Raw genomic sequence first — 24,391 nt, forward strand, 5'->3', positions numbered from 1 at the left:
CAGTTCTGGGAGAGACTCCTCCTCCAGCAGTTGTGGTTGAGTGCCATCATGATGGATGTGTTTGCTTGAACTCCTTGTGTTTGGAAAAGGCAACCATGAAATCTCTTACCTTGATCATTGTGATACAACTCCTCTCTGGCTATCACTTTTACATGGAACTGATAATCCATAGACCAAGGTTTCTTAGAACTTCAAGACAATTCAAGAAAATTCTCATTTTTCTCATCTCTCACTTTTTCTCATCTGTCTAACCCACCAGGGTGTTTGAAGTTTACATTTGTATTTTCAGATGTATTATGGAAGAAACAGACAAGCGATGAGAACTGTGAGGATTCTGAATCCAATTATTTTTCAGTCTGAGAGGCATAGAAGATTTATAGAACTAGGAAAAAATAATGTCCTGCATATATTTCTCAGCTTCCTCATCAGACTATAACATCTTAACGAGTCCTATAGGCCATCCAGAATACTATTTTTTGCATCTCAGAGATTCTCCTCAAACTACAGTGTCTCTCTCATTTCCCCACTCTCTCCTCTGTCCCTTCTCTCTTTTGTCTTCTATAGGCAACTTATTCTTCTGACCATGACTAGCCTAGAGATGAGTCCCATGTACTCCTTATGTTACTCTTGCTTGCTCTTTCCGTAGTTTCTAACACCTTAATTATTTTTGTGGTCTTTCTGTGGTCCTAGAACTAAAAATCTCAAAGGAGTTAAAAAAAAATCCCTTAAAGACATCCTGTCTTTCTGCCTATGCTAGTGAATGGTGTGTCTTCTAGACAGATTTGTAGCTATGACTCTCCCATCTCCTTAGCCCAGACCATGAAAATGACTTGTACAGCTGTCTTCTAACCATGAGCACCACTTTCTGTGTACCAAGATTTACTGTCTGTCTTCACAGAACTACTCCTGTGACCTTTGTTTCATCTCTAGTGTGATACAGTGCATCAAAAAAGAGTTTATGTAGATAAATAATAACTGATGATCAGATGCATGAAATCAAATTGTGGCCTTAAAAAGCACTGAAATTATTATGGCTGACCCATAGAGAGTGGAAGGGGGGAAAAGGTACAGATTTTATCTATGATAGATTAACATAGATAGATTTGTGGACACCAGCAAAGTAATTTTCAACCTCTGTCAGTAAATACTTCTTTTCTCTTTTTTGTGTCTTTAAGGAGAATGTCACCTGAAGATAAAACATGAAGCACCCTTACTTATCTGAGATGAAACCTTTCATTTTCTGTTAAGACTGCAGAATTTATAATAAATAAAATGGCAGGCGACATTTTTTTTGCTGGGCAGTGCCACATTTGGGATCAAAAGTAGGTGAGGGATGTGGTTCAGAATTCAGTTACTGAACTGGGCAATTGTGATAACATCTTGAGGGTCTTCCTGTATCTTGTGGAATTATCAATACAACCAGGAAAGAAATGCTCTTAATCTCTTAAATCTGCTGCTGCAAGACAGATCTGACTCCTTGGGATCTTCCTTGTTTTGGTGACATAAGTTTAGATCTCCAAGTGTTGACCAGATACTAACAGCTACTGAGAGTATTTTATAGGATCCAGACCATTTTAAGTTGGTTCTGTTTAGTCAGATTAGGTCTCTTACTCCACTTACAAAAGAACTATGAAGTATTAAAAAATTCAACTGTGCTATCAACTATGCAGAAAACTGGAAAATACTTGATAGCATACATAATAAATCCTGTGATGTTTCCATCACTGTGCAAGATTATCTGAAGAATTACTCCTCTCATCCCTTGAAGTGGTTTGCGGCATGTACCGCTGTGATGTAGGAAGTTGTTTAACCAATGAGCTGGTTATATCCTCAGGCATTTGAGTCTGAATGAACAGAGGGCAAAATCCTCTTTGTTGAGTCCAGATAATCCACCCAAGTAAAGGGCCTCAGCTGTGGAGCACGACATATCCTGATCATGAGGATTCTGACACGGCAAAATCAAGAGAGGTTATGTTTGGTTCAGTGTAATATCATTCAGCACAAAGTGAGAAAGTGAGGTATCACTCATAAGGTACCAAGAAAGGATTGTGCATAATGCAAATTGGACAATGAGGCACAAGGCGAAAGAGGAAGACACCTTTAAGAATAAGCTAGTCAGCATGAAAAGAAAAAAAAGATCAAAAAAGCCTGAGGCATGGTGGAGACATAATATAGAAGACAACACTGGTCCTCAGAGCAGTTAGATGAACTTAGCAAGTCAGTAGCTATGAAGGAAGCATTGATCAATAGCCGTGTAACTACTACATGAAATGCATGGTCAAATATTAGCCATTTCTGCATATTTGCATGGTAACCCATGCAAATATTGTCCAATTTGCTTTTAATGGAGGATGTCCTACTGTTCAGTGCAACATTTCACATTTAATGTAGATAAATCTCCTCCCTTTCTGTCTTAGAGGTAAGTGGACCTATTCACTTGAAAAGTGCAGCCACTGAAGACTGAAATTTGTTTTCAGTGTAGAGTTTGCAAGATATGTGGATCATGCTGGCAGTCAGGAGTTGTCATTTTTTGTCTCCTAAGTATGAATCCTTTTCCAAAATTGCTTGTCACTGATGATTCAGGACAAAGAGAAATGAATAAGCTTTTCTAGCAAAAACCTAAATAGTTGCAATGTAACTACAGTCACTTGGATGTCAAGAGTGACCCTTTATGACACTGTTTTGCTCCACAAATAAATATCCACTCTGCTGACATTTTTATAACGTAGCAGGTATTCAATCTAGAAATACTGACTGCTCACTACCTAGCCAAAAGCTCTGTAGCTGCTTCTGCTGGGGATTGTCGTTGTTTTAGTGCAAGGACTCTCAAGGTTAGTCTTGGCATAGCCATAATAACAACTGTGTGTTTTAAACTCAGTCTCTGAGTTGGTTGTTGCTTGCTTTTTCATAAAAAACCAAGTTCATAGCCAAGAAACCAACACATCTTGGTATTTAGGCAGCTTTCTGTAGACACCAGACCTGCTCTTTCCTATGATAGTTGGGTTCTTGTTGTTGAAGGTAAAGCTTGGTGTCTGTGCCTCCAGCTCAGCTGTGAACAGCAGTTAACTATCATTGCATTTCCCCTTTGCTTTGCCTTCAGATACAGGAGGAATGCTCCTCACATTGACACAGATCATAGAGTCTCTGTCAGAACTGATAAGCTCAGCATCCAAACCCCTCCTGAGCCATAAAGAGTGACATACAAGCCTGTTGGTCCTGTTGGCTGATCTCTAAGAATAGCTGCACCAGTGTCCCTCTTCTGCAGCCAGACTCTTATTAAAGACATGCTCAATCATAGGAAAGATGAATCTTCCTGAAGGGTGCATGATGGCATTTCCCCTGGCAGGTCTTACTCTCTAAGCATATTTTTGATTTAATGGCTATTCTCTATCAAACTCTGAAACATGGTATTCTGACCTGGACTTCAGAGAGGGATGAGTAGGAATGTGACAGCATTCTGCTTTCACTGGGGGAAAAAAGGAGGAAAATAATGTATAGGCTACTTTATCCTCCTTGCAGCTTTTCTTCATTTAATTATAACTCTTCTGATAAGTCTTAATTTGCCATTTTATGGACTGGGCTTACATTTGAGGAAATACTAAAGAAATACAAGCTTGAACCTCTGTCCCCATCCCATCAATGAAAAATAACCCTGAGAAAATGAAATTGACCCATCTGTTATTCAGTGGGCTATTTTTTCCTTGACATGCATGATTCAACTGAATAATAAACACCAGTTTGTGAAAGAGTAAAGGAAACAATCAGGAAGACAAATTGACAGAGTAACATGCAGTGTCAAATGATGTTTTTCCTGAGTCTAGCTGTTCACACTGTTCCTCTGCATTTTTACTTGGACTGCTGATAGGTCACCTCATGGCTTCCCACTCCCACTGCTAGCATGGCTCAGCATTGTAACACCAGATAGAGGGGGATGGCAGAGAGAGACAACTGAGAACAAGGTGGTGTGTTAGTTTCTCTTCATGGCCTGTCTCATGTGTGGATAATAAATGGAAAAATACTGGACTCGTAAAAGTTATGAAAATACTGGATCAAATACAATTCTTGTTACAGGAAGGACTGTGTATTATGAAGTCCAAAAATGGAGGCCAGTTAAATCCTTCTTCTTAAAGCTCTTAGAAGACCAAGGAATTAATATTTTGGTTTTGGTATACCTGTTTTCCAGATCAATGACTAGCAATACCATTGGACCATTCAGGTGGTGACAGAGCCACAACCAGAATAGAGCACCTATGTGTTTGTCTCTCTTTTTCTCAGTACACAGACTATGTGTGGGTGTATCTGTCACATCCCTGCACATTAACAGGCTATCAGAATTCTTTCTGTGTTCAAACTGATAAAACTCCCTATGAAGTAGTTTGTAAACTGGTCTCTTTCAAAAACTTAGTCTGAAAATATTTTCAAAATATTTCCTTTAGGATGATGCAACCTTGTGTTGTCAGGAGTACAAGAGCACCCACAGAAGCCAGTTTTGCAAAATAATTCTTACAAATTCTTGAAAGGCTTCCAAATATTGAATTAATTTGCTTAGATCTGTGCTAGGAAAGGTAAATTAGTACAGCTCCTCGGAAAGCCCGCCTTAATGCTGTTTATGCTTCAGTCCTTTCTAAAGACTTAAAAATATTGTTCACATTTCTTTACTGACCTACTACCTAGAGAATTTCTAGGTAGTCAGCAGAGCTCCCTGTTTTTCAGGAGTTGGAATTAATCATCGTTTATTAACACTGCAACATTGTCTCCTGCTGGCCACTGGCAGAAACAGAGTCAATTCTTTGGCTTGCCAAATCCCACCAGAACCCAGCCCATTTCCCTGCATTTCAAGAACATGCTAGCAGTGTATTCCCTTGAACTCACAAAGAAAATGAAATATCAGCCAAGGAATGCCCTCTCTTCCTTCATACCTACATGGTGCTTTAATGATGCAGCAGTGAAAAAGAGGTAAATGGTTTTTGTGGTTTTGAGGGTTTTGGCTATTCATATAGACCATTTTGCTTTCATGTTCCACCAGAGGACAGGAAAGAAATAAGATTTATTTTTAGCCCACTTCTTCAAATGTAATAATTGGTGGCTGTGACAAACTCCCTGGGGAGCCTTGAGTTTGAGCATCTGCTCTCCACAATCTTTTCACAGAGACAGCCAGAGAGCCTCCTTGGTTACTGCTGTCCTCCAGAAGACACTTACACATCTCCAGACTTGTGTGGTCCAGAGCTAATATTCCTGCTTGTTTCCTTCAAAAGAAAGCCAGGAATGTCAAAACTGCCCAAAGTGCTTTAAATACTTGAGGAGAACTGCTGTTCAATTGGGGTGCCTGTGTACTACAATTTCACTTATATTGTCATATGTTATATGTATTGTCAGTACTTACCTAGCTTGGAATTACTCTTAACTCATTATTTCAAGGTAAATGCAAATAAAAATTTTCAGAGAAAATTATATAATTACAAACATTGCAAACATTCGCTTGCTTGAGAACTCCAAGATCATAAAATAACAACAAAAGGCATGATAACAGGGTGACTAATCCTTATTGCTTTTTTTCTAGACATATTTGAGCAGTAAGTAAAAAATCTGCAACACTTCTATGCTTTTTTTCATATCTTAGGCAAAATTGAAAAACCAGAATAAAGGAAGATGGCTTTCTCAAGTGCTATTTTGACATTGCATTTATTCTCTGTTTCTTTCATTTATTGGGACTGACATTGTTCAGAGCTGGGAGATCCATGCCTTGGTCTCAGAGTGACAGGTTGTATTTTATCTTTGAGTGAATGGTGAAATTACGCAATTGTTTTAGAGAGAACATAAATGTAGAGGTAGAATAAAAGGGCCCAGAGGGCCAAATTCTGCACAGACTAACACCTGTTTGCCTTAGAGATTTAAATTAAGATTGAATTTCTTTCTTGTGCTAAATTCATCTCTCTTATGTGCAAGAAACTTTCACTTAAGCAATTTTGAGTTATGCAGATCTAGCAAAACAAAATATGGCTTTTTGAGAAGAAGTGCCAAGTTTTATTTAATTTGAAACCCCACTGACTTCATTTGTGCTACACAAGTAAAGGAAAGCATTTTTAAACCCAGAAACTTATTGGTGAATTCATTATGATTTGGAATACTTGCACACTGTCACTTGTTCCTCCAACGGAAGACTTTTTCAACCACTTCACCAGAAAGTAACTCAATGGGTTAAGGCTATAAACAGCTCAGCTTTCAAATCCCTCCTGCTGCTGTAAAGAGTAAAATCAGAAGAGGAAACTACAAGTGATGGTGGACTGAGTTTTACTTGAAAAAAAATTGGAAAGGATGAATTTGCATCCCTAGTTCAGGCAGTTCTCTGACCTAAAATATTTGAATGGGGCCTAGTGGGGCCTTCTCAGACATCCTTTCCAATTGAACTAAGTGCAAACAAAGGCTGCAACAAAATGTGAATTTACTGAGATTTAAAAAAATCTGATCAATGTTCAGTATCCATGAAATCTAGCCTCTAATCTTTTAATATTGGTTCTATGCACACTGACCTTTTGCAGGAAAACTGGATTCACACATTTAGCCATTAAAGTTGCTGTCGTATTAAAAGCTATCAAAGAAGTTGTAGTGAGGTGCTGAAAAAAATGCTCTCCTCTTTCTAAAGGCTGGTTGAAGCACTAGGTCCTTGAGTAACACAAGCAAAGTGCTGGTAGCACGTGCTGGTAACATGCACATCTGCTGCTAGATATACTCATATGGAAATTATTTGGCTTGATTACAGAGTTATCAACCATATTTCAGCACTACTGAAAGTCTGAAAGGGGAAGATGAGTTTCTAAGTAGTTTAAATGAATGGATTAGGTTGTGAAGATTTGCCCATCTCCTAAAGACAGACAATAAGGTAAAATGGGTTTGAGAGAAAATTATCTTGCATTCTTATTTTATTTATTAACTATATTAAGTCTTACTCCCCAACCTGTGTGTGTTATAGGAGCTATGAGGAGGTGTTGAGATCAGCACATACATTTGGCAGCCAGTGGTTGGTGTCCTGTAGCTATGTAGGATAAGTACAGTATCTCCAGTAAGCTTTGCCTAGTTGCATGTGCCTGAGACTTTTTCTGAAACAGACTAAAACAGTGAAACAACATTCTGTAGGAGAAATATGGTCAATCTACTGGGCAACGTTTTTGTTCTGGACTCTGAACTGCAGCTTGTATCACAACAGACTGTAATTTGCTTTCATAACCATGGTTGTCTTCTTGTCCAAATCAGCATTAGGAAGAAAGGAAGGATGTGATTTTTACAGCCTTGACTGCAACATGCCTTCTGAAAAGGAAAGGTATACATACAGTTAAGCTATGCTTTCACTTCTCCAAATTCTAAACTTTGCCCAAAGGCTTAGTCATTGCTTGAGAGGCCACCCAGGCTTCTGGGCAGCATGAGAATGGCAGGTGAACTGGCAAGCTTTCCAACCAAAAAGGCAACATTCACAATGCTCCTGATAATGTGACTGTTTCAAATCATCCAGCCCATTGTTTGAGATTCTTAAATTAGTTTGTAGAACTTGTACTGAAAGAGAATTTAGCCCTGAGAGCTCAAAGAGAAGTTGCTTTGCTGTAGTTTTTCCCTTGCAGATCAGTTCTGAGGGAAAAAAAAGAGCCTCCTAGTTGAACAACATTGCTAAAATTATTTTCTATTTTGAGCATGTGTTTAAGCTAATCCTTTTGTTCCATTCAGAGCTCATCCGGTGATGCAGTGTTCCCTTTTTTAGTTCTGAGAATTATTGCCCATAGCCAATCTATGCTCATATCTAAGCCTTTAGTGTTTTTACCCTCTTTATGTGGACACCTCCAATTTCAGCCAACTGGACTGGACTTTGTGAAACTCTAAATGAACGGAGTAAACAAGGTTCTGATGACAAGACATCTCGTAGGACATGCAGCTAGCAGGAAAGCATGAATCATGATGAAAAGAGTATACAACCTCATCTCTGGTCTAATTTATGCTGTAGCCCTGCAATGGTTTGAGCCTCTGCATAAGGATAGACAAACCTTCAGATCCTTATAAATTTTCCTTATACCTGTTAAAAGAACATTCTGTTCCTTTCACAGTGAGCACCTAGCATAATCTTCAAATTGCTCTGATCTTGATAGATTCCTATACCTATAATGTAAAGTTATTTATTAAAAAATAAAAAACAACTGTTCTTTTGTTTGGTGCTAGATTCTTTTAGATGGCTTCAGCACCTACTCACATTCCATGTATTATATAAGGTCAGTGCTTAAAATTACTTTTCCAAGAAATATTTTCATTCCTCAACTGCTTTGTACTACCCTACGGTTCCAGCTTGTCTGGCCTTAGCTCCCAGCTACATCCTACACCATTTCACCATTTCTCCCACTTACTATATTGTCATCTAAAAATAAAAGATGGAAAAACATCTGGATTGTGACTACTTTACTGTTATCACCAGGCATTGACTTGTTCCCTATCCTGCCCTATGTGGCAGCAGGCAGCAACAAAATCTCAGCTTTTAGGAGCAAGTAAAATAATTCTATGCTTCCAGGAAGAAAAAGGTTTGTGTTTTGGAATCACTGAAAAGGTTTGATGAAAGAGTCCTTCTAGTTTTCTAGTCCTTATGATTTTGCTGTATGAGCATAATGCTACAGGAATCTGTGAAAGTGCAAATAATGTTGTACCAGCCATCCATTATCTCACATATCACAAATTGTCCACAACTCTTGGAATTTTCCAGTAAAACTTTGTCATCTGGAGCTATTTCCAAAGTACAGCAGCCTGTCCCTTAATCAGTCCCCATAAGGTCTTGAAGACTTTTCTATTTCTCCAACTTCCAAATGTTTTCATAGATCTTTGTAGCACTGTGAAACAACCAACCCCTGCTGGGCAGGTGGGTGACTAGGAGTATCCAAGGATCCACCACGGGTAGGATGATACTCTCTGTTTTAGCAGTACTGACAGCTTCAAACCTTTTGTTTCAGAGACTAGGTGCAACTCAGATAACAGGATGCACAATCCTAGTCCATGCACAATCTGTTTTGGGCTGGGACAGGTGATGGGAGTGGTGTCAGCTATTCCCATGGGCACTCTTCTGTTAGCAAAGGGCACGCTGACATTCCTCTTATTCTGTGGTGTCTTATAATACCCTAAAATGCTCTAAAGCAGTCCTCGCTGGATGGGCTTCCAAATAGCTTGCTCTGGTCTTGTTGTTATATCTCTTGCCATTTGAGACCTACATCAGTAATTTCTCTTACTGGTCCTGTCAATTGTTGCATATTTATAACAATAGTCTTAGAAAAATTTAAAACTACTCACAGGTTAAAGTAAGCCCTTTGGAAATGGATCAGGTTCTTATGGTAAGGATAAGAGTAAAAAGAAGGGATAAATCCAGTATTTCTGTCTAAAGGCTTTGTTTTTAATACTAATGCAATTTACCAAGTGATGCTTTTGGGAACATTGTACTCATATTGTGAAAAGCAGTGGCTTATGCTTGACACAGCACTTCACATGCTCATTATGACACAGCCCTTTCTGTTACTGAATGTTGTTAAAAATAAGCAAACAAATTAAGACTACACATCTGTAACATCAAGGAAGATACAGAGGAAATGCAGTACTGAAGATTCCAATGAATTTTTATAATAGATATGTATACAAAAAGATATTTTTTCTTTAATACATAATGACTATACATATATAAAATAAATACATGACAAAAAGTGTCAAAAGTGTACGTATTCCAAATCCCATGCTTTAAAAATAGATGAATTTGGAAATTTTAAAAACTCCCTGAGAAGTTTCAACTGTACTAGCACTCAGTAGGAGCACTTGGAGAAGCAGAAACGATAGTCAAGTGCCTGAAAAGGATCTCTGCATGATATCCTGAAATAAGCACAGTATCTTAATACTGCCATCTATTTGTGTGCACATAATTAGGTATCTATACATGGAACTAAGAAAATAGGCATCTATATAATTGAGAAGTGACCTTTTTCTTTCCTTCTTACAGGTTTTAGACTGCAGTTACGTCGAATTTACTGTAAATGACAGTGAACTATTACTTAACATTCACAGACTCTACCCATTCATCTCGTCAAGCTGCTTGGGCTGATGCTGTCAGCTGCCACTGCTTTTATGCTCACTGTAGATACTACAAGGATCTCTCACTCTCCAAAAACTAGTTCTGTTTTGGATATCTAAGAGGTAGAAAAAAGCTTTTACAACAGTTACTGACATCTGTTTCAGCATGTCCATAGTATCTAGCCTCAAAGAATTTCTTCTTTTACCAGTGAAGATATTGTTTCATAATTTCTTCCTTTATTAGTGAGAACATTGTTTAAGTATGTAGATAAATCTGAGGAGAACACAACAACTTATATTTTCCTACCATAGAGAAAATGTCCTGCATGTTTTCATCTTTTTGTAATGCTCAATAAATTGAAGATGAATATAAATCATAGGTTTTACCCCAGGAAAGATTCCTTCCATCTTTGAACAGAGCCAAATCAGAGTATTCTTAAAAAAATAATATTCAGGGCACATATTGACACAACCAGAAATTTGTGTTATATAAAAGCAATGCTCAGAAAAATTATAGAGATGTTAAAACAAGACAATAAAATATTTGAATTTGAAAATGTATGAAATGATCCCTCCCCATGGTTCTGGCTCATTTTGTTTGTTTGTTTTTATTGTTGATTTTTCTTTTTATTTTCTTCTTTTTTCTTTCAGAAAAAGGAGACACCTCCACTTGTTTTTGTTTGGTAGAATCTGGAAGCAGAAAAAATACATTCTGCATCAGAATGTTTATTTGCACATCTTGTTCCCTCCTTCCTTCTCAATTCAATGCGCGAATTTTTGATAATTTTCTGCTGTACTGCTCATCACTGTCAATTTTGTGAGCAGGTGAAATATGCTCTTCTCAGGTATGCCTGTTTCAGTCACCTGCCCCTTAGAATACACTTTAACAAACCATTTATTTTGTAAGGATAAGTAGATAGCCTAAGCAAACCCCAAAGGCCGGTCCTGGGATGCAATCAATGGGAAGACTCCCACTGACTTCAGCGGAAGGGAATGAAACATCACTTCAATGAACATGTAAGATTTAAATAGTTTAGATAGCTCTCTTCCTCCAGCTGCATCACTGCTGAGCCCACCTCTGGATACACCAGCAGCTGCTGCTCTCTGGCCACGCTCAGGCCTTGCATGGAGAACTTCAGAAATATACTGGGATGCACAGAAAAATCTCCCAACAGCTGAACACTAAGGGCAAAAGAAAATTGTGGTATTGTGGAAATTTAGTGTCTGAGGAAACAGCTGATGGCAGGGTATGATCCTCTTTCCCTGAAGCCAATGGATCTTCTGTTGTTTACTTTAAGGGATGCTGGAACAAACAGGTGGGCCATGAGTTGGAGTTGGGTCCTTGTGCTGATCCACTGGTTTCTAAAACTTGCATGATGACTGATGGGGAATTCCTCTCATGAAGGGATAGCACAGAAGTGCTCTTTGTGCTCTCACAGCATCCCTTTGTCTGTCTGTCCCTTTGTTCTGTCACTTTCTAGCTGCCATAGTCTCCCTGTGGTGGGTGTTCATGCGTTTCTTCCAAGGCTGGTCTAAACCCTTATGGCCTATCCATAAGTCCAGAGGTGCAGAGAGAGCGCACAGAGCTCAGTGGGATGGATGATGCAGAGCAGGCTGTGCTGACAGCCTCCCCAGGGCCTGCTCCTTCAGTCGTGTGCCACAGCTTCACTGGCTGACTTGCACAAGGACTTCCTCCTCTTCTTCATTTGGGACTGTTCACAGCAATAGAGCCACGAAAATGCCTACTGCTGGTATCTTGTAACAAAATAGATTAGCATGCCTTCCATATATAAAAGTGGTCATATTTAATAAATACATTTTCATTTCAGGTATCCTCTAGACCGGAAAAATATCACCGGGGTTTTGACAACATCCAGTGCAATTTGAACTCCTATTTAGAAGAATAAAGCAATATAAACATGCAAACATGAAGAGGCAGGTAGTTGTCACTTGCCCAGTCCTGCAGAAAACACTACAGGTAAGTGATCACAGTAGCAAAATGCAACCCCTCTTTGCATGCAGTGTGATCTGTTTAGGAAGAGGTTTCAAATACTTCAAATACATCCTCTTAGCTCGTTTAGGGTTTGGTTTTTGTTTTACTTTTTTTTCGTCAGATGACGAAGATGTCAGCCACACACTCGGCTTTCTCTTGGTGCCAGTGGTATTGCTGCTAATTTCAGGCTCTAGCATGGTAACGTCACTCCTGCATGGTTCCAGGAGAGCTGAAGTAAACACTCCCATGCAGTGCTCTGAGAGCCCACATACAGTGGCTCATGCTTGTTCTGCCAACAGAGCTGTTTCATCCCAGACACTATATTGTCTGCATAAATAAACTGTAACAGGAATTCATACACCAGCAATTCGTCAGAGATTTTATTTCTATTTTTGCAGCTTGCTGTAATTATTTCCTCATAGGGAAGCTGATTCCGCTTATATGGACTTTTCTTGAGATGGAGCATCTTTTCTGTACTTTTTCTTACACTTGTTATAAAGAAAGATTATTCATCTCTAAATTTATAGCATCTAGACATGTTCCCACTTGCAACACCCAGACAGACAGTTATTCACTTAGCTCTTCTCAACACCCATTTTGAAAAAAAATAAGAACTAATATTTTCTTTTTGTAAGTTACCAAAGTCTTTCTTTTTCATTAACAGCTTTTTGATCTTATGACTTTACAAATCCATGTTTTTCTTGCCAAATTCCAAGAGCCTTTCTGAACTTGTTTATTCTCCTGTGAAAATGCTACTATCAGCCTGTTTGTGACCAAACTGTAATAAACTCCTAGAAAATAAAATATGCATTTAATTAGTCAAATTAATAAGTAGCTTTTAACATGACCATACATAAATGCATGTATTTTCAATTAATAGAACCTTGTAAAACTCATGTGATCAAGCTTGTCTCTGGGCTTTGCTTTCAGACTCCATAAAATTAATTCTTGGTGATAATTTCTGGAATCTAAATTGTTCCTCATTGACAAGCTGATGCTGCAGATCTTTGAGACATTTTCTGTGTGGGGAAGATGAAAGTTCTGAGTTGAAGGGGGAATGTGGCAAGGTCTCTCTTTCTTGTGCACTATGATTTTCCAGCTCACTGTTCTGGTGGAAGGCATAAGAGATTGCTGGTAATATGTAGGGAGGTGAAAAGGCTCACAACAGTGGGAGGAGGTAAGTGAAGTAGGAGGTTCTCATTTCATTATTCTCCTGTAAAAATGTTACCTGGTCAGATCTGTCCTCTGACTTGTCTGCATGTTCAGCATGTAGCACTTGCACTCACGTCTGTTCCTGTCGTTAGGGGAAGAGTGATGGCCCTCAGCTTTGCTGTCCGTGTTTGCCACAGAGCCTCCTTTGCACTCCCGACACGAGGCCAACCCAGGGTTAAGTTCAGGTGGCTCCATGGCATGACATGAGCTGTTCTGTCACACAACTGACCTGGAGGTGAGCAGCATAATGGCATCCCTGAGGATGAACACTGAGCTCCTCACTGAGGAGGGCCAGTCAGCATGCCAGGGTCAGAAGGGCAGCTAAGGACAAGCCTTCAAAATGACATAGCTTGGGCAGCAGCAAGGGGTACATGGAGGCCCCAGCCAAGAGGGAAGGGCCAGAGAGGTCAGTCAGAGCCAGTATGGCATGTTGGTGTGCCCAGGGCCCCAGCACCTGTGTGTGGGGACATGAGCTTCAGTTCTTGACCATGAAGGAGGAGCTTGTGAGATGGAAGAGGGAATACAGGTCTTGAGTTCATGATCTTACATACCACTGACTGAAGTTTAGTCTTTAAGTCATTTCATCTCAAGTCTTTGGTATTAAGTCTTTGGGTCGCTGTGGGGAAACCAAAGTTTTGTGAAACCAGACACTCTGCCTGTTACTCATGTCCACAAGGCCACTGGTGTATGCTAGGTTCTACCTTGTGGTCAGTAAGTCCAAGTCTTCCAGGGAGCCTGGTGTTGTCTTCACAGACCAGCTTTGTCATCCATGACTTTGTCAGACCTCTGGCTACCAAAACTGTCTTTTCTACCTGGGTCTTGACTTTCACCTTCTTCCTGCAATGACCTATCTACTGAAATGCATTTGGAAATAAGGTGGAGAGTCAGAAAAAGGGGGAAAAAAGGGAGAAAGATGAAAATGAAGAGGAAAGAAAATTATTATAGAAACACAGAGCTCAGTTTCCTCCTGCTAGACACTAACAAAAAGCTTTGAAGTGTTAGACCACATATTTTCAGATGGGATCACTCTGATAAAGCTGCTGATCACCTGCTTTTAGCTGTGAGGTTGACTCTTATGCTAAATGCCCACTCTGCCAAATCCATCGTCAAGGCAAAATACTTCACCTGCTGTAATTAAATCTCATGATTTTTTAAGCTTGTCTCCTGATTTTTGGAGCCTGACTCATGGTTTCTGTGGAAAACTTAGGCTTGGCAAATGCTGAAAGCAGTGGGAGTATTTGCAGCTTGAAGGCACTGTTCAGCGAGAGGAAGGGTGGAGGAATCTGCCCCTCAGCAATTAGTAGACTCGCTTTCTACGAAAGGACGTGTCATTTGGTAGGTTATTTTAGCATGCTGTACAGATGCAGATTATTTTTTAGAATTTTTAATTGGTGATACCATAGCAACTTTATACAATGAAAAACAGTCCAGGCCAGATTGTGCCTGACAACCACCCGCCTGTTTGGGGGTGGCAGAAAGCTGTACCGACCCAGGAGGACTTTGAGAAGCTCTTGACGCTGTGAGTCCTGGTGGGGAAGGTTGTCAGAGTGGTAAAATGGGCTCCCAACCCCACAGCTAGAGGGGGTTGTAGCTACTCCACTGCCTTGTCACCTTACAGTCTTTTCCTCAACATTTTGGATTGAACAAGATATAACAGCTAAATCCCTGAGGTGCCAGAAAATGATTTAAAATTCAGGGCTCTGATGGATTTTTGCCCTCTGTGAATCAGAGATGGGAGAGAGTCTGAAGAAGTAGTGGTGGGCAGAAATACATGTAATACATAGTGTCTAGGCCTACTAATGCTGCATCACTCAGTAGTTTCTTTCAGTGATCAATGGACACTAGACTTTTCCTCTATGCATTTGTCTTAAACATTTCCTACCTTCTGGTGAGGAAAATCTGGATGGGTTCAGTACTGGTCCCTCTTCCCTCGGTATGAGTTTAACAGCAAGGGGCAGGGAAGAGTGTCATATCACTACCTTGATGTAGGTGTTCTCTCCTTAGTCCTTTGGTGTTCTTTTCTTAGCTAAAGGACTGAATCTCACATATATAGATCTCAATAAAGAGATAAAGGGACCATACTCAACTCTGTGCAGTATTGTGCTCTCATGCACAAAGTCTTTGCCTTTCTGCCATGTCTAAGACATGTATATGTGTGTGTAGGTGTATATATGACTCTGAGACATTTTAAAGTCACTGAAAGAAATGCAAATGGACAGTGCTGGACTGGCTGAGTAGGCTAGGGATCACCATGAATAGGTTGAAAGTGTGAAGTGGACAGTGTTGATGTGAGTGCGTATATGAAAGGGAAGGATCTTGACTAAAAGATGGAGAATAGATGAATCATGAGCGTTGTGGTTCCCAGCCCACCTAGGGAAGCTGGAGAGCAGACAATGACTTTAACTGAGAATCCCACTGCACAGTAATGGGATAAAAGAGACTCAGGGAAGTGGAGGGTCTTTCAGAGGAAAACAAGATGTGATGCTCAAGGCCAGGTTGGATGGGACTCTGAGAAACCTGGTCTAGGGGGAGGTGTCCATGCTCATGTTGGGGCAGTTGAACTAGATGGCCTTTAAAGGCCCCTTTCCACTCAATGTATTCCATGATGTTTACACTGTGATATGTAGTTAGGATAAAAGAAGCTCGAAGCAGTGCTGTGTATACACGGTTTATTGTGGACACATATTGCAGCAAAAACAGTCTCTTAGTGAATATAAAGTCTTTACCTGGAGGCAAAATTCAACACATGATTAAATTGCACCAAATATGTGGATAATGGCTACTACTGGGAATGAATATAGTACCAAGAGAAACAGATATTTTCCAAATTGTGCAGAAGCTTGAATGCAAAGAACTGAGAGTGATCCAGGTAGTGAAGACATGAGGGAAGTGTCCCAAAAGAGGCTTTTAAAAACCTGACACAACAGATTTCCCCCTCTCTGTAGGGAAGGAAAATGAGAGTCCGGGAAAGAAAGTAATTTACCTTTACAAGGCTTCCATCAGCCCTCTGTTGAACATAAAAGTGTGTGTGGAAAGAGGCTTTGAAGGCAGAGCAAGACCAACACTTGGGAGCTGTCTGTTTCATTCCCAATGTAAATTCACAGAAATGCTAACATGGAGTATCATTGTGCTAAATACTCATGCTCAAATGTTTCCCACCCATGTGGGTAGCCCTAAGTCCCTGGTCATTCCCTAGAGATATACACAAATTGGCTTGAACAATACAGAGGAATGTCGCTGAGTATTCTTTTATTCAAACAACTTCCCATCGGATTTTCAATGGGAGAAAGAAATCTGACTGTGAGAAATGAAACACTTTTGAAGCTATGGACAGAATTTATCATGAGCTAATGCTATCACAGTAGAAAAACACCTGAAAATATCCCCGGGAATTTTTTAATAGCAATTTCTTAATGGATTTCTTCTTTGAAGATGGAAGAACATGCTGTGTCTGTACATCTATAGAAATTTAGCATTAATTAACAATTTAAAGAAATCTACCAAACACTAATTGGATGTATTTTTATAAGTTTTGCTGCCTATGAAGTTATGCATTTTGAATAGTGCTCTATGAATCATGGAACTGTTTCTTTTTTAATTAGGGAGATATTAAATTCTGATCCTGATTTTGCCAATGTGATAAATTAATACATTCCTGCTAGAACATCATGATTTAAAGCATTTGTGGTGGTCATCTATTTTACAGAATGCATTCATGATGAGAAGCTGAGTCTTCCACTCAAAATTAATTTTTTTTAATGAGATGCTAAATACGAAATGAAGCCAAAGCTTATGTATTTACTTCCTCATAATGCTGTGCTCCCCAAATTCCTTTTCTGCTTTATTAAACTGCAGATAACTGTTCCCCAAGTAATCTCAGTTTGGTTGAAATCTTTATATCAGTTTATGATAACAGATTATGGTAACAGAATGTAACCGTTTTTTGAAGAACCGTATCACTTCATCTTTCATAAATACTAATTAAACAACTCAGGCTTACGTCAGTGCCAAGATTCATGTCAGCAGTTAGTGCAACTTGTTATTGTAAGATTAGTTCTGACACATTCCTTCCAGCACAGCAAGCAGTGGGATCCTGTGCAGCACTGGGAAGAAGTCATCTCTCTAGAGACTGCCAGTAGGTATCCAATAGGAAGGAAGACTGCTTTCTTTAACAAGATTAAAAACTCTCTGCTGACATACTCCCTAACTGAATCATCCTGAACTGTAAGTCTCACCACGCAGAAGGAACGAGCTCGCTCATCACCCAGGCTTCTCCCTTTACAGCACTCAGGCCCTTTGTATTATAATGTCTGCACGCTGTGCCCGATGGAACTGGCTTCAGGAGCCATCCCTGCTCTGGTCAGGGATCATTCACAGCTGCAATAATTGGCAACGATTACTTGACTACAAGAACATTGAGTGAGGCTTACTCCTCTGAGCAATTTCTTGCTGAGAAAGAGATGTAAGGGAGAGAAGTGACCTTATTCTGTCCAGCTGGCACTTACACTGCTGATTCAGGGGCATTCCCTGGGCTCTGCTTGAAGGGGTGCTGGTGATATTGTCACTGTCTAAATGTTACTGTTTGAGCTGAGCAACATGCAAACACTGGAATTTTAAAAGCTGTGTAATTTTAAAGCATCTCCTTAGTAGAGGTCATCCTCAAGAGAATTGCTTTCATTGTTCAGATTCACAGGTGCTATGGTGCCTATTGAGTATAATTTCTTTTTTCTCTGAACGCTTGTGAAGATGTAGATTATGGTGACAGGGAGATAGGGATAGACAGATTCTGTTTGCCCAGCAGTGCCCTGTAGGTTCACAGAACACTGCCTAGTATTGTGTCCTGTTTCACAACAGGTTAAGACTCAGATTTTTCAGAATGCTGGAAGCATTTGGTGGTGTGTCCAGCTGGCATATGCAGTAGCCATGAACATGTCGCAACTTCAGTAATAAGTAAACTTAAGGGACAGAATATATATATCCACAGGCCTGTGTGCCTAAAGAGATTCAGTGAGTAGGGCACTCACACAAAATTGGATTTTAATCCCGTTGCAATTCTGAAAACTTAGATTCTCACATGGACTGAGGCTAAACTAGCATTACTGTGTATGATAGATAGTATTCCCTCTTTTTCTTTTTTAATTTAGTTTTTCCTAATCAGATACCATTTATTTTCAAAGAGGCACTGCATATCTTCAATCAGAAAGTTATTAAGTAGGTAAGCCTTCTTTATCCTCCTGTTGCTGCTCTGACTTCAAGTAAGTACATGATGCTTTGTTCTCAGTTTGGGTAGTTAAGACAAGGTCAGACCTCAGTATTAATGTGAAAATCATCATGACCCAAAGTGCTCTGACTGATCCAGGAACTTCATCATATTATGCCATGCCAGAAGGTACATTTACACCCTGCAATCTGTAATCAAGTGATACTCGGAATCAAGTCTATAATTCAGAAACTGTCTTTGGCAATGTGTCTAAACACATATTGGAAAATAAGTAGTTATGATCAAATGACAGGATATGTGACTTTCAGGTGGTGTGTGTGTATGGTGCTTTTCTGAGCATGCTAGTACATGGAAAAGAGTTATAAATATGAGAGATGGCAGAACAATTTTTAGTTTCTTTCTGCATCAGAACAATTTTCAGTTTCTGAACTTCAAGGGGGAAACCAAAGCATCTTTACAGAAAGCAAAGCTGTGAAGTGTGATGTTACTTTTTGGCTTTGTCACATGTGCTCCATGAGTGACAGATTAATCTAAGCAGTGTCTTGCTTGAAGAACCTAAGCCTGCACAAGTGCTGAGGCTGAGCAAGGCTTGGCCTCAGAGATAGATGCATGAAGGCTTTGAGTTCTCTAAACATCCTGGGCTGGAGGATGCTTCTTAGCAACAGTTTATGAAATGAGCAGAGATACAGTGGTCCTGGCTGGGTGCATCAATCATCATCTTTGTCATTATCCATCCAAAATGGGGGGGGTGTTGTGTTATTTATTCTTTGAGGAGTTTAAATCTGCAAGTGTGGAATAAAGTTATGCCATAAAAAAGTCCTCTTCTTTTTGGGGTTTTTTCCTGAAAAATGCTGAATCCCTAATTTGAAGATAACTTTCCATTATTAAAAATATTAAATCAAGAAGAAAATATTTATTAGGGTTTATTAATCTTTATTAAGGTTTCTATGAACAGCAAGGGACCACAGCTATTTAATATGACATTTTAAGGAAAGGTCTCAAATATTGTCATAAAGGGCACCTGGACATTTTTTTTTTTAACAGAGAGAAATAATTTTAGTCTATTTCAACTGGTACTAAGACTCCAGTCAAGAACTTATACTGCACTGGCATGTGTGGAGCTGTATCTGCAGAAAAAGGAAATTTGGGGAATATTTTTAAACTCTTTGAAAATTATATTATTCAGAGATTTTAATATGTATGTTCCTTTGATTTATTTACTCCAAGGTCTGTATATTATAGCTTAGACAGCATGTCTTTACATGCAGAATAATATCCCAGAGACATGGGAGGGAGAGTGCTAAGAAAGGCTCTTATGCTAAAGGAAAAGGGAATGGAAAATAGAAATTAGTCCCATTAATATATAGGAAAGAGGTGGCAAAATTAATGATGATGCAGACATTGCTGAGATGAAATTTGAAGTTTGCTCCTTCAGGCATTTTTGAGTTCTGAATGTATAAATGTTTTGTGTAGAACATATGGAAGAAATAAAGCTTTATTTCTACTTGCATAACTCAAAAACTGTTGAGTTTATAGGGCAGGAACAAGAAGAAAAGGAAAAAAAGTAAGGAGAAAAGCAAATTTGTCTGAGATCAAGCATGAAAGATTTACGTTCAAAAGAAATAATTCTGTTTTGTTTTGGTAGAATATATTCAAAGGAGTTGTGAGTGACTGAGAAGGGGAATCTGAATGGGAACCAGAACACTACCTTGACAGATAATCAACTACACAGACACCCAGATATATTTAATGCCTGTGAAATTTAAAGAGTATGATTTATGATGTCCTTATGCTTAAATTAACTGCATTTCTAAATGCATAATGTGCATTTACTGTAATGCTGGGGAGGGTAAATCAGATTGCTTTTTAAAGTGTATACCACTGTTTAGTATGTCCCTTATATTGATACAGGACAGGTATTCAGTTGAGTATTACTGAAAGCTGACAAAATAACTGGACTTGTACCGGAAGGAAAGAATTTGTTCTCTCCCCAGAGCAGAGATTATTGTTAACTATTCCAGAACAGTAACTGTTAAAGCATTCAGTGTCAGAGATACTCTAATGAAGACAGAAGGTTTTTATAGGCTTGGCTAGTCCCCATGGAAACAGCCTTTCTACTGGGTTACCATAGGAATCGTCAAAGCCTTTGTAAGCCTCCCTTAATAGCGCACATACGCTTTCCAGGCAGACTGGAATATCTGCTAGAGGATACACCTCCTGTTTTTAAATATAAATACAAACAGATTTTGTTTTGGAGTGGTACTCATCTCTGTTTAACTAGCTCTGCTATTCTTTACGTTAGAGTTACATTAAACATTGGAGTCACCTGTGGTACAGGAGAACGTGTGAGGGCTGGGTGGGTTTATGAACGAGGCAAGCCACGTACGTTTGTGCCTCACCTGTGGGGAGCCACCAGCAAAAATACCATTCCACACAGCACTTCTGGCACAGCCCAAAACATGTCAAAACATTACCCCTCCACCTTCTTGTGGACATTGCAGAGCTCTAGTCAGTCTGAAGCTTTGCTGGACAAAAGTTATACAACAGGAAACAAATAAACAAGAAATGGAGCCAAAGGAAACAAAGAGAACGCTCTGCTGAATGAAACTAGCAGAAAGCAAGCCATGGGGTGACTTCAGCTCTCTAAGTCTTTCAAGACAATTGCTGTTTTGACTTCTAAAAATGTTCCTTGAAGCCATCACCTGGACACAGGATGAGTAGTTTCTTGGAGAACTAATGAGGAATTGCATTTTCACACTCTTGATCTTGAGGCTTTGTAAGAGCAGGGAAGTACAGTGGGGAGCTGCAGGTTGTGAGGGAACCATGAACCTACTTGCTGGTCTTGTCATTGTGAGCTTAATTTTATTCAATTTTGGTTATGTTTAAACTCCTGGGATTAACACAGTGTTCTCCATACAGGGGATTGACATTAATAAGACTACTTCTTAAGGAAATCTAGCCAACATCTTCTGGGCTTGTTATTTGTCCAAACAAATGCTAGCTACAAGGCTTTCTACTGTAAAGCCTGACATGCTTTTATATTCCACTTTCCAGTTGGCTAAATTTCATTATGCAGTTTGGGCATATAAATCAGTGGAGCTGAATTAAAGGACATGGTTTTTACAGGACAACACTAGCAGAGAATTTGGCCCTTAAATTCCGGTTACCAAGATACCAGCTCCCACACATGTAAAGATCCCCATGAAAAGCAGTGGGACTGCTTACATGTTTTGGTTAGGCATGTAGGCATTCCTTGCCTTACCAGAGAAAGAATTCTGATTGGATAAAACAAAAGTTCTGGATTTAACTGAAAATGTATTTGTTTTAAAATGGATAATTGGACCTACAGATGTGAAAACTGCTATATATTGTGGTAAGTTTGCACAGATGGTATGGCAAGGCATACATCATGTATTACTCCTTTCCAGAGCTGGTAGAAAGGCAGTATATTTTTTCCAGGAAAATATTTGAATGACGCCAGAAATGTCTTTGATTTCCCAAGTAACTGAGGTGCCACTATTAAGGACATTTTTGGACACCCTAGCCCAAAGATGATCTCTCTAGTTACCCAAAAGTAGTTAGTGAAAATCTGAGGATTGCAGTCATCCAGAAGCAATCACTGAGACAGAGATCTATTTACAGGGAAAGGGGATAAGAAAAAAAATGAGAAGATTTGTGAAGGAGTTAATGAGGGATTCTTCTGTGCACTGATAATTTAAAGACTGCTTTACCTGTCCTCTGTCAGTTATGAGTTGCTCTTACAGAGAAGTTGATCCCATAGTTTTGGTTCCATTTTAGGAGCTGACAGAGGTCTCAAAGATGGTATCTGGAGCAGCAAGAGGCAGGATTATACTGGGTGTAACAGTGTGAGTGCACTCCAATGTGTTCTCCCACCAAAAATGTAGAATGCTTACTATTTTTGGAGGTCTGACTCCCCATGCCATGCACTTTCGTGCCAAAGAGAAGGATAGTTGCAGGAGTACCTGAAATGAAAGTCTAAAAATAAAGCCATGAGTAATTCATTGTATGGTTCAACTAGTCATGTGTCCACCAAATGGAACAATGCAGCTGTAATCTCAGGCATTTTGTTCTTTGACCATGAAAACAAAGAGGATGATGTGGCCCACATAACATACCTGAACTCACTATTATTACACTTTCCCTGAAAGGTCTTGCAAGAATTGCTCTATCTGTAGGCTCTCTCTAAGAAATGCACTCAGTATATGAACTACTCCTGTTTACCTTGCTTGTTGCCACTAAAATGTCCTTACTGGTTCACCCAGAGAAACTGTGGATGCCCCATCTCTGGAAATGTTTGAGGCCTGATGGTCTTTGAAGTCCCTTGCAACCCAAACCATTCTATGATTCATGTTGCAGAAACCATCACTAAAGCTTTTTGCAGGTGAGAAATCCTGTGTGGTTTGTGTTTAGAGATTTTGTGGCTGACATTTTTTGTCAAGTGTGTCAGGTTGTGAAGAAACTGCTGCACCCACTGCAGCCTTCCAACAAAATAGCCATCATGTTCTGTATGTTTTTATGTTTGCATAAAAAATCACTGGCAATCAGATTGTATCCTTGAGGAAAACATGACACATGAACAATTTGCTTGGCCTGCAGGGCATGCACCATATCTGCTCTATTATTGAAGGTGCTAAAATGGGTGGGATAGATTAGGCATATTTGGCAATTTTATGGTAAAAGGAGCTAATTCTAAACTCCACTTGTAGGCTAACTGCTGACAGATACACCATCTAAGTGGGAAAAAATTGGGCACAGCATTTATCTTCTGGTGTCTATCTGCCCTTGGTTCCACTTGTTTTCCCACTTCTTTGTCTCGTCCCTATTTTGTCTTCTTCTCCAGAGCCAAGGGTCTGGAACAGACCTCACAAAGGGTTGAAACACGCAGCCCTCTGTAGTTCTCTCTCTGGTGTGGGTTTTTTTTCTGCAACAGATGCTCATCCATGGACCTTGTTTTCATTTCCTCACAATTATGGGTATACATATGCACCACAGTGCATTACCTTTCTTTCTGATCTGGAGGACCACTTCTCCTTCTGGCCATTCTCAGGAGCACATAAACATATTAACTTATACAGACGCATCTGCTGAAAATCCTGACCAGTGAAATCATTTCTCCTAGTTGCCAGAAGTACCTATAAGGAAGAAGTAGACAATGTTTTCTTCAGGAAGAAGCCTCATATTCACAGGCCCTGTTGCTCACAAGGGAACTTCAGCCACCACAATAAGTTCTGGAGGAATAACAGAGAAAGGTACAAATGATCCAGTGGTCCAGTAGACCTGTGGAGTGCACTAATCACAGTTTTCTAACCCAGGTGGTTAAGGAGATGACAAAAGGAGGTACTCCTCTGCACTTTGTATTTACAAACATGAAAGAACTGGTTGAGGACGTAAAGCTCAAGGAAGCTCCTTTTCAGTTTCTGGTAGTTGCCCAGAAAGTTTGTAGAATCTCCATCTTGGGAAGAATACAAAACCTAACTGGACAGAGCTGGGAGCAAACTGCTGTAAATGACAGCTTTGAGCAGGGGGGAAGCAGTAGAATGACTCGCGTAAGAGTGAAGGAGAAAAGGAAAAATTTAGATTGGGTCCTGTGTAGCAGCAGAAGGAAGCACATACCAATTTCAAAGTAAAAGCAGAAGAACAGTAAAATAGGGAAATCTAGAATGTCCTAGACTACTGTCCATCCTTTCTAAGCAATAAAACATTAGACAGCAGCTCTTTTCCAGAGGGAAATGTGGCATTCCTGAGTTGGAAGGAGGTAGTGAGAAGGGGCCTGCCCAGGGACAGCACTGTTCTGCTGTCTGTGCTGTATCCTGCCAGCTGTAGATTCCTACCCAGCTCCTGACGTGGTTCCTCACCTGCCGTACGTG

The 24,391-nt window shown here is 39.7% G+C and overlaps 1 long non-coding RNA gene across 1 annotated transcript in view; it reads left to right on the forward strand.

Annotated features, from left to right (window-relative positions):
* LOC135306956 (uncharacterized) overlaps positions 1–24,391 on the forward strand; it is a 117,552-nt gene that overhangs the window by 86,942 nt on the left and 6,219 nt on the right. Inside the window, exons 8-10 of the long non-coding RNA XR_010367709.1 lie at positions 10,007–10,200; positions 10,729–10,922; positions 11,907–12,055. This is a non-coding gene — a long non-coding RNA (uncharacterized LOC135306956). The remainder of the gene's footprint in view (positions 1–10,006; positions 10,201–10,728; positions 10,923–11,906; positions 12,056–24,391) is intronic.

Source organism: Passer domesticus, chromosome 1, assembly GCF_036417665.1.
Source record: "Passer domesticus isolate bPasDom1 chromosome 1, bPasDom1.hap1, whole genome shotgun sequence".
In the NCBI taxonomy this organism is placed as follows: Eukaryota; Metazoa; Chordata; class Aves; order Passeriformes; family Passeridae; genus Passer; species Passer domesticus.